The 16,034-nt window shown below is 31.6% G+C and overlaps 1 long non-coding RNA gene across 3 annotated transcripts; it reads right to left on the bottom strand.

Moving 5' to 3' along the window:
- Window positions 1–2,947: 2,947 nt before the first annotated feature.
- On the bottom strand, window positions 2,948–6,547 carry LOC122269947 (uncharacterized). 3 transcript variants are annotated; one of them, XR_006225501.3, is made up of 4 exons: window positions 5,497–6,164; window positions 4,554–4,741; window positions 3,457–3,617; window positions 2,948–3,133 (listed from the first exon to the last, which is right to left on the bottom strand). It is a non-coding gene; the product is annotated as an uncharacterized LOC122269947 (long non-coding RNA). The 3 variants fall into 3 exon arrangements; XR_015429156.1 differs by lacking the exons at window positions 4,554–4,741; window positions 5,497–6,164 and adding an exon at window positions 6,423–6,547; XR_006225502.3 differs by lacking the exon at window positions 4,554–4,741 and having other exon boundaries at window positions 5,497–6,163.
- Between the last annotated feature and the right edge of the window lie 9,487 nt (window positions 6,548–16,034).

Raw genomic sequence — 16,034 nt, 5'->3', positions numbered from 1 at the left:
TGCATTCTCAATATCCTTCATCAAAAGATTTTCTATATTTTGATATACCATGGTTTAATACATAGGGAGTTTTTTTTTCTTTCTATTTAAGTTGTATTGCCGACGCTATGGGTGAATCTGGAATCATTACTTTGAATAAATCGACTGTATCTGTACAAAATTTAAAAGAAATATTTTTCTCAACTACATGCAAACACCATAAAGTTTCAGCTTTCAAAATTTGATTTTGCTGGTTAAGAACTGCTGTGTCGCTACTTCTATTTTGCAACCAATTAAATATTGTTGCTTGACCATTTTCTTTATATCTCAACACGCAGCCCATAATTTTGGCGATGTTGCTATCGGGGAACATTTTTCTAAATAAATATCCAGCATGATCTTATGCTCTATGATAAAAGCAGTAAAAAATGATTCGGAACTAATAACAGAAAAAATCATCCTTTTTTTTTTTTTGAAAAATTATCCTCTGATTTTCTTCGAGTAATCTAGAAGCATTTTGATGCTTTTCACGATTGATGTGGGCAACAATATCACCAGAGATTGCAATAGATAAATCTGTTTGGCACGCAGAGCAGAATGCAAAAGTATCTCATTTTCTTGAAAATCATCAGAATATTTTTTGTTAGAAGCTGACTGATATATATATATAATATATATATATATATATTTACGTTTGTCAGGCATTTTAAACTCTTTCGAACACTTATTTAACAGTTCAAATGCGACACTTAGGCCTGTTTACAAAATCTTTTGTTTAATTGTAAAAAGTGTTAATCATTATATGTTTTTCATTTCTTTTATTTTTCTGATTAGCAATTATTAAGATGTTTTATATATTTCTTAATATAGTTTTTTCGTATTAATCATTAATAAAGGTAATTGTTGTCTGCAATACATTCTTTTTCTGAAAATTAATAATATCCAACAACCAGTGCAATAAGAAATGTTGATATAGTATTAGGTGAAAAAAATTTTTTAGCCTGAAACCAGGACAGTATAAATTTTGACCAGCCACGCCCAAATTTTATAAATTTTTATCAAAAATTCATCCAACGGCCAACCTGTATACCTAAGTAAATAAAAAACTTTTAGATGTAAAAAAATGTTGTGTTTCTTTAAACACAAGAAATGTGAAAACTAAAATATGATTTTACAATATAAAAATAAAACATGACATGATAAGACATACCTAATATAATAACATAATAAAACATATGGAGTTATTTAATTTAGTTTGTTTTTTTATATTTTTCTGATGAATGAATTGCTTTTAACAAATTTTTGCTTTCCTGTATATTTTCATAGAATTCCATACATGTTGCATTTAAATTATTTTTGACAATCAACAAGGATTTCAAAGTTTCGACTATCAATTGGGTTTTCTCGCTAGTCCAGATGTTTAATAAAGAAAAAAACCGTTCGGACGGTGCATCAGTTCCTGGCATACAGAGGCAATACTCTACCAATTTGTCAATATTATTGGACACATAATTTTCTTTCAAGGCTTTAAAAATTTCAATCCACCTATCTGATCCCGAAACACAATTTTGTTTCCAATGCCCTAAATTCCCATCTGTGGTGTAGCGCTGAATGAAACAGATTTCAATAAAGAGCTCATCTTCAATTAAATTTATTTCTGGATAAGGTTGAATTAAATAGTCACTGCATACTTGAACCATTTGATGCGTACGTTTCATGTTTAATGTAATCCAATTAAGCTTCTCGATTCCCTCAAAATGGCCTTCCAATTCTTCCAGATACTGAAAACATGTGCCGTAAAATTCCACCACTTTTTCTTTGAAAATATCCGATTTTACTAAGCCGTCTTCTTCTAGCCTTTTTAAATTTTGTCGAACTTGCAGTGGCAGAAATACATTTGGTATCCTGTTAGCAATTTTGGTTTTAAGGTCCTTCTATCTTTAAAACCGTGTTATGAAACATTGAAGACACATTATGGAGGAACAAAAGCCAAGATTCGGTTTCAGGATTCTTAAAATAATTTTTAATAATTGTCGGAGTTTTTCCATTCGACGCAAAATACGATTTTAATGCAGGAAATATTTCCAACACGCGCTCAGTAGCTGGTCGTAACGCTAACCTCCGCGTAGCACTATAACCCAAAAGTTTTTATATTCTCTGTCTACAAAATTCTTTTAATTCACCGACGCGCACAGTATAAATGTAAAACTAAGAGTAAATCCTGGTAATTAAAGTTTGTATATCAATTGGAAGGCAGTCCGCCGCGGTTTGTATAGAATTGTTTAAAATATGCGCTGAGCAACCAATTCCCATAAGGTCCCATCCGTCCAAAGTAGCTTTTAGCTTGGTAAAAATATTATTTTTCCCGGCTCTTCGCATGCCTCCAAAGTTAGTGTTGGTGTTGTCGGCACAAAGCCCTAATATCTTCCCAACAAGCACACGACTTTTGGGCTAGTGAAGGGACATTGTCGATTCTCCATAAATGCCATTACGGCGGGCTTTTCATTGCCGTATCGGTTCCGTTAATAAAGTGAACTTGGCCAAAATAAAAAAAAAAATTAATCATTTACAGTGCATAAAAATCACACAACAGTTTAATTTGGTATACGATATTTTTTTTTGTCAATAACTTTTTTTATTTTGATAAACCTTGTTTTGGTTTTTGAATTATAAAATTATTTTATGTAATATTCATACTAATTTCTTTGTTAAATAATATTAGTTTACTTCAATATTGTAATATAAAAATGAAAATTTTTACGATGTATTTAACTTTATTGATTACATCATTGATTAAAAGCAATCAAATCGAAAAAATTAAAAAGAAAAAAAGTATGTTAAAGTATAATGCTAAGGAATGAATTACAAATATTGAATAATTATTTCCTTCTTTGTAATCATATTGTCATAATTTTATAGGACAAGTAATTTATACTCCTTTTTCATATAGAAATGTGATTGCAAAATATGAAAAAACAGAAATTGTTTTATTATTATTGCTACAAAATATTTGGTTCTGCTAGTTGTATCGACCTCTTCATTCTTCTGGATCTTCCACCATCACGATCGCCCGCCGATCTTAGCCATCCTTTTACTACATCCTCCACAACATTTTGTTGAGTTTTTTCAAAGAACTTGTTGCTCCTTAGAGATCCTGTAGAAACAATTGAGCTTATTAATGGATTTTCATTTAAAATATTATTAATTATCTTCATAATTTCGAAAATTTTATTTTACAGAAAAAAAATACATGCTAGGCAACTTGCGTTGTAACTGCTGCTTATTTTAAATTCAAGATTTAAAAATTAACTCATAAAAAGTTAGTAATAAAACACTTTCTTTTTTTCAAAATACCTCATCTAATTTTTAAGTGAAGCAATGATGCCCCCTTTTCTTTTAAAATGAATTTTTCATTAATATACATATTACGAAATTTTCAATTTGCTTCCTTAAAAGTTAATATGTGCTTTTCTGTACCTAAAATTAGCTTTAAAATAGAGGGAAACTCCTGTATGGACCTTTTACGTCCTCCAACCCAGTTCATTTCAGTGGCCAGTTTATTTGAGATGATTCTAGTAAGTATTTTTTCTGACTCCATCAGTGGGATCCTTCCCTCCTAGCAATCCAAAAGAGAAAACCTAAAAAACAACAATAACATCAATTAAGTTCTTTTTTTTTTAATTTTTAAAATATTGCTCTCTCTTTTACCTAAGCCATTGTAACAAAAATATTAGAATTTTCAATACTATTGATAATACATTTTACAGAATAAAAAATTTGTCAAAACAAAATTTAATGTAGAAAATAAGAGATGAGTTAATGATACCTTAATATCTCAAAATACGGATACTTTTTAAAACATTAATTTAAATGTTTCCTGAAGTAATGAAAAGGTAAATGGCCACTGAAACTGTTTATTCATATACTATTTATATTAAATCAGAAAGCACTTTACCTTAAAAATATAAATTTCATTATAAAAATGTTATTACTAACTATACTTAATTTCTAGACTTAATTATAACTGGATCTTCTGTTAACCCTTTGACTAAATATTATTTAAAATACTTTTTTTCTATTTTTTATTATTTTGTATTAATTAAGTCAAAATAAGTGAAAATTCTACATTTAGCCTTTTAATATTTGATGGATATAAAATACATCATTAGACACTGGTATCTTTTTCTGTGTTAAGGCAAAGTTTTAAAAACACGGTTCCCTTTCATACAATAACTTTCAAATTTCAGTGATTTAGATCTTAGAAAAACCATTATTCCTCATTGAAATTTCGTCAATTTACAAAAAATCAAACTACTTTTTGTTGATTTTATATTTCAATATAAATACAATTTCTATAATCTTACAAATTTTTCTTAGTAACTATTTTGACTATAGTTTATAATTAAAAAATACCGAAATACGAAATATATTTTTGCTCGTAATTACAGTGTCAGGAAGAGAAATAAATGAATATGGTAGGGACACACACACTAGTGCCGGGTATAGTAGGGACACACACATTACTTGTATTATAGGGTTAAAAAAAAAAAATTTCAATGATGAGAGAACCATACTGTGGCTGAGAAAAACTCCTCACTCAGTAACTTCTCATTTAGAGTTTTTAAATCATCTACCCTGGCTGCAGGCTCATCTTAATCCCTGACTGTTGCTTGGTGGGGAAACATTTTTTGTATAACTAGAAAATTGTTATCATATTTTTGGTGCAGTCGAGCATGAGATTCCAGCAGCTTCTTCAGTATCTCTATAAAATATAAGAAAATAATATTTAGCTCTTACTTCTGAAATTTTCTCTGCCATCTCCGCCAACTTGTCTAGAGATTCGGAACTTATTGACAAAATGGCTTGAATTTCTGAGGGCAGTCGCTGGAGCCAAAGAGTTTTTAAGAAAATCATCAGTAATGGATCTTCCACCTAATTCCCTCATTTTACGCAGCAGATGGGAAGGTTTATCGTCTCCTAAATGCATCTCTGAAATAAGCCGAAATATTTGTTCGTTCGTTTAATCTGAAAATTCTGCGATTAATCGTTTTTTAAGTGTATTGTACTTGTTGTTGGCAGGAGGTTCCAATAAAATATCCGATACCGCGGCTAAGGTTTCTGGGTCGATTGCAGCAATTAAGTGGTTGTACTTTGTAACATCTTTAGTTATTTTCGCGAGCTCAAAATTGCTTTCTACTTGAATGAACCATATTTTGATTCTGGTTTTCCATAGCGAGGGAAGTTTCACTGACACGTGGGATACCTGAGATTCTACGGCTACAGCATTATCGGTCTCGGGCATATGGATTAAATTTGTTAAAAGAAATACGATAAGGGAATCCTAACAAATGCACTATCAATAATACAATAATAAAATATGTCAGTAATACGACAATAAGGTGAAAATAACTTTAAAATAATATTTAAAAATAGTAAAATTTAACTAAATAACTTTTAGAATATTTTAAAGAAACAAATGACCAATCACAGAGTTCTAAAAAAAGTTTGATCACATACCTTGATTTTGCTGAGTTGAAACCACGTGGAAATCCAATTGGAGAAAAAAAATTAGCAAAATAAATTCGCGAAATATTAAAAATTTTGAATAGCAATTATAAGAAAAAAATTACATGGCTGGTCTTTGCATATTTTAGGAGATTAAAATAGATTAAGTTCGTTAAGCCGGGTCACCAGTTCAGTACGCGTGGTTAGGCCACATGCACTGAGATAAATTAAAGTAAAATAATTTACGTTTTTTTGCTAAAAAGAAAAGAAGTAATTAATTAATAAATAAAACATTGTAAAATTAAAATGCCAGCCATAAAATAACAATTAACAACATTTAATAAAAAAATAAGAAGATTAAATAAATGCTACATAATAAGCCTGGCCGAAAATGCCAGGAGAAGAAAATACTACACATGCACTACGATGGAGGAAAAACAGTCACTGTACTGCAGGGAGAGAAAAAACTGTTCTGCTTGGGTTGTCATAACTAATAGAGGAACTCGCCAAATGGAAGAGCGGGTTCCCAGAAAATGTTCGTTAATCGTTACACTGGCGCAGGTCGCTGCAAGTTCTTATAAACTAGCAGCTTTGATATTCACTTCGAACATTCTATATTAATTTTTAAAAAAAACTTGAATTAAATATAAATGATAAAAAAAGGGAGTATTTTCATGATGGTTTGTAAACTTAAACTACTGATACAAAAGAAAAAATTATTTTTTACTCATATAGTTTTTTTTTTTCCTATAGTACCACTCAGTTATTTTAAAAGTATAATATACTGGATATACTTGTTACTGTTAAGTAAACTTTAAAATCAAATGAAACGCATATCTATGTAAAGTAAGGAAATTAACTCAAATCGCAAGATATTTTAGTTGGAAAGTTTCTTAAAAAATGTTTAGAAAAAAAGTTATAAATTATAGGGATATTACCTTTAATCTCTACACACGTATCGCATTTTCCAAAAGAAACTCTTGATGTGGTTGTGCCTTGGAGTCATATCATTTCCACTGTTAATTCCAAATTCATCCTCCGTGTTTGCATCCACATGCTGCATACTCACATCAGTATCTGCAGACAACTCCCCAACATCGCTATAAATTAAACTTGAAAACTTATTTTAAATGCATGCCATGGAAATCCATTTCCCTTAGTTATTGCTCTAAAATTAAATTCATACTTGCGTTTGTCTCTATTCTGTTGTATTTTTTGAAGGATTAAAAGTGGTTGTGGGTTAAAAGTCAGTGAAATGAAAGAAGTAAATTAAAATGCAAAATCTATGCTATATATAATACGTAAATTTTACATATATATCTTTCTCTTACTTAAACAAAAATATATATATAATTTGGCAGAAAACGTTTAGTTATTTTATTACATGCAAATTTTCTAGAATTTATTCTAATTAGAAGTGAGTGATAACCTCATAGAGTTATCAAATAAATCATTAATTGAAATATTAATAATTATCGTACGAGTTTGGAAGACAATGTTAATTTTAAATATCTTCCAATTAGGCTGTGGGTCCACTCTCCCTGTTATAGCTCTTTTGAGCTTCGAAGAATCTTTGTAAAGAGGCCATAAGGTAACATAGTTGCCATTTACATAGGAAATCCATTTATTCACCACTATAGCTAAGCAATCCTTGTCGTCTGGAAAGTTTACCACACTATAGTGTTTTACTTGGAGTAAACTGTAATATAGTTAGCAATTAACTTTTTAAAAACGAAAATCCCTCAGGGGGTTTACCTTCTTTAGGTAAACACAGAGAGTCACGCCCCGGGGTACCCTAGTGATCTGTCCTCCATTTTGTTTCCTCTCCCTTATCTCCTACTTTCTCTTCCCCCTTGTCGTGGTTGCCTAATTTACTAGTAAGGGCTTTTTGTCTGTCTTCGATTACCACCCTGTTGTATCGAACCCAGATGGGAAGAGACTACCCGCGTGGAGACCCGTGTCCCTGGAAAAGGGGATCCTGGCAGTTGAGTGGCATCCTGGTACCCCAATACACTGCTTCGGCCCGTGCTTCAGGTAAACGGGAGGTGCATAGTGGCCTGTATGCATCAACCGAGCTGTATTTAACTTATATGGGCCATTGACTTGAGAAAAATGCTTCCCAAAGATTCCGACAGACTCTCCAGAATAATTTGGATTTAAACTTTTCAATGAAACTTAAAAGAAGCGGAAGAAGATGTTGTTGTCAATTTATGAACTTTTTTTTCTAAAAGCTTTTTACAAACTTTCTGCAGTGGCAAGTTTTTCTTTTTTATTTTACGTTTCAAGGTGCTCATATAATTTTCAAATTCAAATGCACTAAATGAGTCTAGCGCACCAAACTTTTCAACATCATCACAAAGGTGTATTAATGCATGCACATTATACACCATTTGATCAGACCCATAAAGCTTAGAAAATTGGCGTACAAAAGATTTCAACAGTTGTGAATCTCTCGCCAATAAGTCTCCACATAAGCAGGAAGAAGAAAGTATGAATATTGCGCAAAAGAATTTCAAAAAATGGTGATATTGTGTTTGTAAAAGCACAGACTTCAAACACACTGGTCCTATGTAAAGCAAAAACTGTCCGAACTCCGTTGCTTTCCAATTATCTACATCTTTTAAAGAGCGGCGCTTTCTATTAAAATCTGTTGGTCAAATTTTTCGAAGTTTATCCAAATAGACATTTACAGAAGAAATGTGGGACCTAGATATTTGCCCAACATGTGATTTGGAGTTTTTTCTGAGCCAAATGTTTATGAGTTTCCGCATCATTCCAAGACACACCAGGTGCATGTAGTCTTGTGGAAACAAGGATACCATGCCAATGTCTAGTTCAATTAAAAGACTTTAACATTTGTGGTGGTGACTGTCCTCCATGTTCTTAAAAGAACTGTTCGTGCGAATTTATTATTAAAGTGTTGTGCTTGCGTAAAATTTAATATAGTGGAAATTCAGCTTTTTTGTCTTTTGGCTAATCTCATCCCTGACTATAGAAGAAAAAAAAGGTTGGACCTTGTCTATGGAGGGAAATGTGACTCGACCTTCCCATTGCTCGATCGTTTTTGGACGCAACGATCACAGCCATTAAATGGCTTAATACATTTAATAAATGCTTTTGCTGGCGCATCACATATGAAGCATTTTAGTTTCACACTGATTTGCTTATTGTTTTTTTTAAAACCAGAACAGAGTAAAGGCTTCATTTCTTCCACAAATTGCAGTAAATATTCCTCAACTGGTGGCTTTGTATGGCGTTTTTGAAACATCTTCTTCAATCATGCAAAGAATTGGCCAGAATTGAATATTATTGCTTTTATATAACGGAAGACCGTCGAAATTGAAAGATAATGTTAAAATATCGATGCAATTGTTTTCATCAATTTTATTCAATATCACATATTCATCAATTGTTCAATCAATATATTTCATCAATTTTTTTCAATATCACATCAATTTTTTTCAATATATTTTTCTATACCGAAATAAAAAAAACAAACCATTTCCCATAGTCTGTATGCCTAGTTTTCTTAGAGTTTTTAAAAGTGTTCTAGCATCACTTGGCAATTCTGGATGCATTGGTTTTAGCAATTTTAATAAATCCGTGAAGCTTTTTATAGTTGTGCTGGGATTTTCATCAAACCACGTCAGGAGCTTCTTTCCAACATCAACGAATTCTGCATCAGAGTCTTTTGATTCCTTAGTTTTTTCCAAAAATTCCATGCTATTCTCTTCTTCAAAGTTCGTTGCTGAGGATTCTGAGTCGCTTTTTGACGATTCGTCATCATCGTCGGTAGACTTGTAATCGGTCTCTGACTTTTTTTCCAGGTAAGGTACTGAAGAAAAATTATTACTTTCTTCGTGGATCTCTAGACTTGAAATGTCTAATCTCAGTCTTTTCTGCTTGGAAATTATGCTTAAATTAACGTCATCCAATTGTACTTTCAGAGCTTTTTTTACGTCGCGCCAGGTGGTGCTACAGACAAAATATATTAAAAAATGAGACCATTGGAAATATTTTGCTTAGCAGGAAAACAGACTTATTTAAATAAGATTGGAAGATAATATATAATGTATTTGAGTAGCAAATACAGTGAAATTAATAAAACTATAAATAGAAATATAAATATATATTATTATTTCTAGTTTTAAAGCTAGCTAAGGATACTTTAAGGCAACAAGAAATGTATTTTATTTTGATAAAATAATAGAAACAACTAACTTTCTTTTATCACTAAGTGTTATTGAATGATTGTATCCCTGTGATTTTGCTACATCACACGTGCACAAGTTGTAGGTGCGGTATGGCCAAAAGTGGCTTTTGCGCCATTAATTCTAAACAAACAAACATCACACGTGCGTCGATGCTCAACTCCTCAATAGTTGGAGGGATTTAATTTGATTAAGAGCTATAGGATCTGTAACAGAATTGTAGGTCTTTGATACTAATGTGTTGATTCTGTGGCCAAAATTTTTAATGCTTTCACCCGGCAACAACTGGATATTATTAAGAGCCAATAGACTAGTTGAAGGATCATCCTCATTTGAAAAAAAAAGATTTTAATAGGGCTATTGCAAACTTAACACATTTAAATTCTGGGGATGTTTGAAAATAATTTCTGGCATTGCCAGTAAGCTTTGATTTTCAAAACAACAAAGCAACATCATCCGACCAACTATTAAGTTCTCTTAGATCATTTACTTGTTCAAGAAACCATTCTGGAGACTCGTCTTTGCTAATGTTTACCTTTTCAGCCATTTCGTAATTTTTACCTCTAGTAATAAGATTTGTGACCTCTGTCATATATATTGAATCATAATCATCAAATAAGCAATATTTAAACAATACATATTACAAGAAAAACAGCACCAAAAATATATCGTATTGTTACGATTTAAATAGTTGGGAATAAAATAAATAATTACAATTTTTAAATTAAAGTATTAACATCATAGGAGGAAGCATTTAAGGCTCTAATGGCAGTGTATAACATAAATGAGTGAAAACATAAAATGTGATCGTAATATTTAAAAAAACAGTGCTCAAATGAATTTACCTGATCCTTCGTTCCAGAAGGATCTCCAGGCTCAGGTGGTCAGATGCTGTATGACGGATATGAATGATTGAAAAGAGTTCGTTTCAGGAAATGTTAAAAACTTTACTTCTCATCATGGGTTCAGGGATGCAGGTGGTGTTGAAACATAAGGGATCTCCTGGGTAAAATCACAAATTTTATGTAGAAAAAACTTTCCTTTCGAAAGAAGATGAATTCCAGTTCTTAGAAAATCAAATCTGAATTGTGCTGCATGCACAGCATGGCTATAGAAATCACGCCAAATCATTGGCGACAAGAACACGTGCCAAGCCTCATCTTTATATTAATGGAATGTGGTAGTGTCTTGAAATTAATTGATTAGATTTTAACGCAATGAGTCTCCATAATTATTTCTTGTAAAAAAGGGGCAATCGCTGAGCAGGAAGGCAAGCGCCTTGAAGTTCTTAAAAAATGACAGCGATGCTTCTCTCTCACGGTGGCTTCCTCGACTGACGCCAAGAACGCACGCGGAAAGGAGCAAAGCGCTAGTCGGTTAAAGTTAAGGTGGGAATCATCGATATGGAAAAGTCAGTCGATCAATTTAATGTATCCGACTGGGTGCGACACAATTTTTTTAAAAAAATAACTTAATTACTATTTTAACTTTATTTTTTGGAAGAATATGTTAAATATGGTCATATTTGAACAAATTTATAACATAATTTTCATTGCACGCTAACAACTCTACAGTAAGTTGTAATACATATATTGGAATAAAAAAAATTTCCTAGCTTTATAATATAGTTATCTATGTTCTAAACTAAAATCTTTAAAAAAATTTAAATATAAAGTGAGCTAGGGCTAAATATGTGATATATCATTAAATTTCTTTAAAAAAAAAATCAATAATTATTTAATTAAAGTTTCACAAAAGCAGTAAATTCACACATAGACATTAAATTTTAGTTCAAAACACAAATAATATAACAAATTCTGAATGCCAAGTTTCAAACAATTCTATTGAAAACTTTTTTTATAAATAGTGTTAGCGTTAAGAGATTTTCATAGAAACGACTTTTATCAGAAAATTCATTTAAAATGTGAATTTGTTAAAAATTACTGGAAATGCTTATTACTGGCTGTGGATATTATATAATTTTTTAAGTTTCCTACTTGTGGATAGAGTAAGTGTATCAAAGATTTATTGCCTAGTATTTTCTTTGTGGCATTTTATTAAATGTCTACACTGCAATTTATAAATATGTAAAACAGCATTATAAAGAGATATTCCTTATAAGATGAGTATAATCACAGTTAGAAAGTAGTTTTTAACTCCAAACAATAATAAAATCTCAATCAATTTATTCAATACCAACTGTTTTTACAATAAGTGTCAAAGCAAAAAAAATTAAAAATTACTCTTGAAATATAACATGGAAAAAAAACTTCAGAATTTTACAATTAAATCCCCCCATATTTATAGGTGATACCTTCTTTAAGTTCATTTTTTGTAGCACAAATTTTTCGACTTGCACGTCTTTTGTTGCGGGCTAATTTAGTAGCAGGTTCAAAATGACGTTGAGCATCTTTTATCCTCATTTTGTCGAAATTGAAAAAGTTTCTCTTCATATTTTGAGCACACAACTTTTCAAGAAGGGGGGAAAACCCTGCATATCCCGAATTGAATATCAAAGTGGCAAGATAAACTCCTAAACGTAGAGTTTGAATTTCAACGAAAGTTTCTTTCGGTACGAAGTCCCAAATAACTCCATTGAAACTTTCGTTGCAATTTTGTGTACGCCCATGAGTGCATTTCTCCAATAGTTTAGCATCGCAAGGCTCCATATAGGCTGGCTTTACTGCATTTATGACTGATGTTGGTAAGGCAGCAGATTTCTCGCTGTATGTGTCACCGTTGAATACAGCCCTTTGGTATGCACACCAGCTTTCGGATCCTCTTGGACACTGGCCATGCATTTGGTTATCATAACGAGAACAACAATGAAAAAATGCAGCAATTACTGCACTTTGCATGCCTTGTAAATTCCCCACATTGCTTCTAATGGCAATCCCATAATAATCCTGTAACTTATCTATAAATTTGTCCGTCAACTTTCCTTTGCCTTTCAAACCTTTCTTATTTTTCTTCAACTTTCTAAGCCGACTACCAACTCTCTTCTGAATATGGCCAATACATTCTAATTTTTTAACTGAATTTTGTCCATAAGTGTTTTTAACTTCCTCGTATCCCTTTGAATCCCCGTCTCCGTAATATTCTTTATACTGCAAACCCCTCAAAAGTTCTGAACGTGTAAAAATTCTCAAAACACCGACAACTTCCATGCTTCCAGAGGAACCCTTAAGGTTTAAACAAATTTGCCCTAAATGCCAACAAAACCAAGCATCACCTGAGCACATCTTGAACTGTTTAGGGCTGGGCTGGAACGACACTCATTCCTCTCCCATTTTGGTTTCGGATTTTTTAATGTCAACGAATTTATTGATCTGGTCTGACCCCATCAGACCATATGGGAATTAGCAACAACAACAGAAAGTGAAACAGATTTGGAAAGCTAATGAATTGGGCTTTAATATTCATTAATAAAAAATCCGATAATTTATTCGAAATCCCTCATTTTTACCCAGTCGGATACCTAATTCCTCTTCTTCCACGTATAAAAGCGCTTTGTTTGCTTTTTCTTGCAAAATTGCTATGAAAATTTCGGACTTAAGTTCATCTTTTACGTTTTTTGTTTTGAATGCTCGCTCCAAAGAATTAAAGAATAAGCTAAGATTTTCAGGATTTCTCGGAACAGTTACTGTTAAGGTTCGTAAACTTTTAATAAGTGATTCTAAATCTTGATGCGGTTTAGTTAAATCAGAACTGATGTTTACGCTCATATCTCGCTCGTTTTGACTAAGTGATTGAAGTTGAATTTCTTTTTCTATTCTAGCTAATTTTACTTTTTCTAGTTCTAAATTAAGTTGTTGCATTTGTAATTCTTCGTCAGCTATTAATTTCCTTGCGTTTATAATTTCGTCTAATAGTTTCTTTACTGTGTTCTGGTCTTTTTTATTTTCGTCTGAATTTTCAATTAAAGTTTTCAGTTCGCTTAGTGTAGCGTTAGAAGGAGTGAGAATATTTAGTTCTTGGGATAAAGTTATTAAATCTCTTTTTGTTGATTTATACATGATGATGTTCACAAAAAGAAGAAAAAAATAAAGAGTCACCTACTTCAAAGGTTTCTTTGCAGATAAAATTTTTGGTATCCGGTAACACTGGTGCAACACACAATTCAGGCACGAACTCTGTATCAGTTGACGATATGCGGTAGTTTCAAGCAACTTCGACGGTGATTCTAGTAGTTTTCAGCCATTTTGATGGCGATTCTAGTTGTTTCCAGCAATTTCCACGGCAAATCTAGTAGTTTCCTGCAACTTCACAGCGTTTTTCATTCAATTCTGCCCTGCGCGGCACTTGAAAAGTGGAATGTTTCGTTTTCACAGTATTTGGTCCACAGTTTTGATTTTCACAGTTTGGTTACGCAATGCTCAGCGTAGTTTTACAGTTAAGAAGTAATTTTTAGTCCTTCTCGACTCATATAGTTCTAGTGATTATCGTCCTACGCGACGTAATCGACGTTGTTTTGAAGAATGGATTAATTTTGGCCCTACGCGGCTCAAATAGTTTCTAATAGCTCAACCTCAAATTTCTATAATCAAATCATATATTTCTATTCTCAATCAAAATTTCTATAAAATTGAAATCAATAGGATTGTCAACATTCTCACCCGCACATCATAACAAAACAACCTGCTTTCCTCATAAATGACTTAACAGTTAGATTAAAAAATTATATGCTCTTCAAATTAAAGACCTGCGAAAGATATAGGATTAATAAGGATATTTTAGAATTTTTTTTTAATTACAGCAGTTATGCTGTAATTAAATTTAAAAAAAGATATTAATTTCATAGTTTTAAACTAGATTTAAATCAAATATTTTATTGGGTTTCAAGTAATAACAGATTGCCTAATTTTAAAGATAAAATCTAATTTTTAAACGAACCTTTAAATTATTCCTACTGTCACGAGGAACGGTACTTGATTTCAAGAACATCATCTCTTTATAATAGGCCCACTTGGGTTCATAGACATCGTAGAGACCTGTAATAAAATGTAATAATTATCTAATCCATGTTTAAAATTATATGTGGTTTCAGAAACTCTTACTTCTTCATCAGGTTGTTTAAAACTAAACTTCAACTGAGATTAATGGTAAATGGCACTAATTATTTTACTGAAATGAAGATTTGTTTACAATTATCTTACTTCACACATAACTGTTCTAATACCACCAACATTTCTTTAATTTTAAGTAAAAATTCAAAAAAATTCTTTTCATTTTATAAATTTAGTTAGAAAGTAATAATTATTTGCTTTGTATTAACTTATTCCCTTACTTCAAAAATATGCAAAAACAATAATAATGTCACTAATTCAAGATGAAATTTATGAGGCTGAAATATTAAAAAACTGTATCAAGAAAACAGTTTAACACCATTTCTTTTTTAAATGAAATCTAAATGAATTATTTTAGTTTTATAAAATGAACAGAAACTGACGCAAATATATATTGATGAAAGTATATAAAATAAAAGTAATTATTTTAAATTTACATATTTTAAATATTTACATATTTAGTTCAAAAAAAGATGCAGAAACAGCAAACTGTACTTGGAAAAAATCATGACAAAAAATTTTTTAATTATGATATTGACAATAACTTGTACCTGGAAAATAGTACAGTTTCTTATTATCCTGGGAAATAAATAAATTGTGCTAGGGAAATAATTCATCAAAATTTCTTTAGTTTTATCAAACAAAAACTTAAATTATATATTTTAATTGTTTGGAACTCAGCAGAAATATATTAAAGGAATTCAATATATTTCTGTTTAAAGAAAGCAAAGGAAAGGAAATTGTGCTAGGGAAATAATTCATCAAAATTTCTTTAGTTTTATCAAACAAAAACTTAAATTATACAAGGTCTGGCTATTAATTTCCAGGACTCAAGGAATAACTCAGAAGAAAAAAAAGTTAAACACATAGCCATTTAATATTATTCGAAGTAATCCCCATTAGCCGTAATACACGTCTGTGCTCGGCTGTACAAATTTCGGAATGAAGTTTTAAAGTCCTCTTTTGGAATGCTCTTTATTAGTGACGTTACAGTTTTCGTGAAGGCTTCGACATCCTGAAATCTTGTTTCCTTCAGTGAATTTTTCTGCTTAAGAAACAGGAAAAAGTGTGTGCTAGGTCTGGCGAGTATGGTGGATGCTGCGACTCAACGACACCATGCTGTGCTAAGAATCGGCTCACAGGCAAACGCAATGTGTGGACGTCAATTCCTTCCGGCTTGCGTGCGAACTGTGTGCTGATCATCTTCAACGCTTTCGCGTTCAAAAGCGTTTAAACCATTCAAAAGTTCTTGAGCGAAATAATGCTTCCTTGC

This window comes from Parasteatoda tepidariorum, chromosome 9 (genome assembly GCF_982258835.1).
Source record: "Parasteatoda tepidariorum strain Cologne lab strain chromosome 9, Ptep-v5.0, whole genome shotgun sequence".
In the NCBI taxonomy this organism is placed as follows: domain Eukaryota; kingdom Metazoa; phylum Arthropoda; class Arachnida; order Araneae; family Theridiidae; genus Parasteatoda; species Parasteatoda tepidariorum.
This window is presented reverse-complemented; position numbering and strand designations above follow the sequence as displayed.